General features: G+C 70.3%; 1 pseudogene; it reads left to right on the top strand.

Annotated features, from left to right (window-relative positions):
* Positions 1 to 2500, top strand: part of LOC141787012 (28S ribosomal RNA) — a 4763-nt pseudogene that overhangs the window by 125 nt on the left and 2138 nt on the right.

Genomic DNA, 2500 nt, shown 5'->3' with positions numbered 1-2500 from the left:
GCCGCGCGCCGGTCGAGGGAAATGTGGCGTACGGAAGAGCGACCCCCCCGGGCGTCGCCAAGGGGGCCCGAGTCCTTCTGATCGAGGCCCTGCCCGCGGACGGTGTGAGGCCGGTGGGGGCCCCCGCGGCGCCCGGACGCGCTCTTTCCCGGAGTCGGGTTGCTTGGGAATGCAGCCCAAAGCGGGTGGTAAACTCCATCTAAGGCTAAATACGGGCACGAGACCGATAGCGAACAAGTACCGTGAGGGAAAGTTGAAAAGAACTTTGAAGAGAGAGTTCAACAGGGCGTGAAACCGTTGAGAGGTAAACGGGCGGGGTCCGCTCAGTCCCCGGGGGATTCAGCCCGGCGGGGCGGGCGGGAGCTCGGCGCACGGGGATCCCCCCTCTCCTCCCCCTCCTCCGGGCGGGGTAGGGGTTTTGGGAACCCTGCCCGGGCCCGCCGCCCCCCGCCCGGTGCACTGTCGCCCCGGCGGCGCGCCGCGACCGGCTCCGGGTCGGCCAGGAAGGGCTCGGGGGCGAAGGTGGCTCGGGGGAACTAGACCCTCCCCCGGGTCTTTACAGCGACCCCCTCGCCCCGAAACGTCGCCGCTTCCCGGGGCCGCGGTCTCCAAAGCGCTCGCCGCGCCCTCTCGTCGCCGCGGGGTCCCGGGCGCCTCGGTCCGTCCCCCCCCCCCCCCGGCCCCCTCTCCCCCGCTTTCGGGCGGTGTGGGGGGGGTCGGTCGGGGTGGTCGGGCCGGGTGCGCCCGGGGCTCCCCCGCGGAGGACGGGCCGGGGCCCCCCGCCCCCGGCGCGGATGTCCCTTCGACCGGCGCGGCGCTGTCCCCAGCCCGCGCCGACCGCGCCGCGCCGCCCGGGCGGGGATCGGCCCACGACGAGGGCGCCAAGGGTCTGCGGCGACGGTCGGCCACCCGCCCGACCCGTCTTGAAACACGGACCAAGGAGTCTAACGCGCGCGCGAGTCAGAGGGCTCGCCCGGAAACCCCACGGCGCAATGAAAGTGAGGGCCGGCGCGCGCCGGCCGAGGTGGGATCCCGGCCCCCCGTCCCGCGGGGCCTCGGGCGCACCACCGGCCCGTCTCGCCCGCTCCGTCGGGGAGGTGGAGCGTGAGCGCGCGCGATAGGACCCGAAAGATGGTGAACTATGCCTGGGCAGGGCGAAGCCAGGGGAAACTCTGGTGGAGGCCCGCCGCGGTCCTGACGTGCAAATCGGTCGTCCGACCCGGGTATAGGGGCGAAAGACTAATCGAACCGTCTAGTAGCTGGTTCCCTCCGAAGTTTCCCTCAGGACAGCTGGCGCTCGGGGTCTCCGCAGTTTTATCCGGTAAAGCCAATGATTAGAGGCTCGGGGGCCGAAACCGGCCTCGACCTATTCTCAAACTTTAAATGGGTAAGAGGCCCGGCTCGCTGGCTTGGAGCCGGGCGTGGAATGCGAGCGCCCAGTGGGCCACTTTTGGTAAGCAGAACTGGCGCTGCGGGATGAACCGAACGCCGGGTTAAGGCGCCCGATGCCGACGCTCATCGGACCCCAGAAAAGGTGTCGCTCGATACGGACAGCAGGACGGTGGCCACGGAAGTCGGAATCCGCTAAGGAGTGTGTAACAACTCACCTGCCGAATCGAGCGGCCCTGAAAATGGATGGCGCTGGAGCGTCGGGCCCATACCCGGCCGTCGCCGGCCGCCCGAGACCCCCCCGAGGGTTTTACGCCGCGACGAGTAGGAGGGCCGCCGCGGTGAGCGCGGAAGCCTGGGGCGCGGGCCCGGGTGGAGCCGCCGCGGGCGCAGATCTTGGTGGTAGTAGCAAATATTCAAGTGGAAACCTCGAAGGCCGAAGTGGAGAAGGGTTCCATGTCGACGGGGCTCGGGCATGGGTCAGTCGGTCCTAAGAGATGGGCGAACGCCGTTCCGAAGGGGGGGGCGATGCTCTCGTCGGCCCCTTACCCATCGAAAGGGAGTCGGGTTAAGTTCCCCGAACCTGGAGTGGCGGAGAGCGGCGCCGCGAGGCGCCCGGAGCGGCGACGCAAACGAACCCGGAGAAGCCGGCGGGAGCCCCGGGGAGAGTTCTCTCCTCTCGTTGAAGGGCAGGGCGCCCTGGAACGGGTTCGCCCCGAGATAGGGGCCCGCGCCCTGGAAAGCGCCTCGCTTCGAAGGCGTCCGGTTGAGCCGCCCGCCGGCCCTTGAAAATCCGGGGGAGAGCAGGTGAATCTCGCGCCAGGCCGTACCCATATCCGCAGCAGGTCTCCAAGGTGAACAGCCTCTGGCGTGTTAGAACAAGGTAGGTAAGGGAAGTCGGCAAACTGGATCCGTAACTTCGGGACAAGGATTGGCTCTAAGGGCTGGGCCGGCCGAGCCGGGGAGAGAAGCGGGGAAGCTTCGCGCCGCACCTGGGGGAGGGCCCCTCCGGCGGCGGCCCTCCGCCCGCGCGCCCCGATTCCGTCGGGGCGGCGCCGGCCGGGGGCGAGGGGCGGCGGGGCGCGGGGTTCCTCGGGGAGGCCGCGGTTCC

This window comes from Halichoeres trimaculatus, unplaced genomic scaffold (genome assembly GCF_033239565.1).
Source record: "Halichoeres trimaculatus isolate MK-OKI-2021-1 unplaced genomic scaffold, fHalTri1.1 fHalTri1_scaffold_109, whole genome shotgun sequence".
NCBI classification, from domain to species: domain Eukaryota; kingdom Metazoa; phylum Chordata; class Actinopteri; order Labriformes; family Labridae; genus Halichoeres; species Halichoeres trimaculatus.
This window is presented reverse-complemented; position numbering and strand designations above follow the sequence as displayed.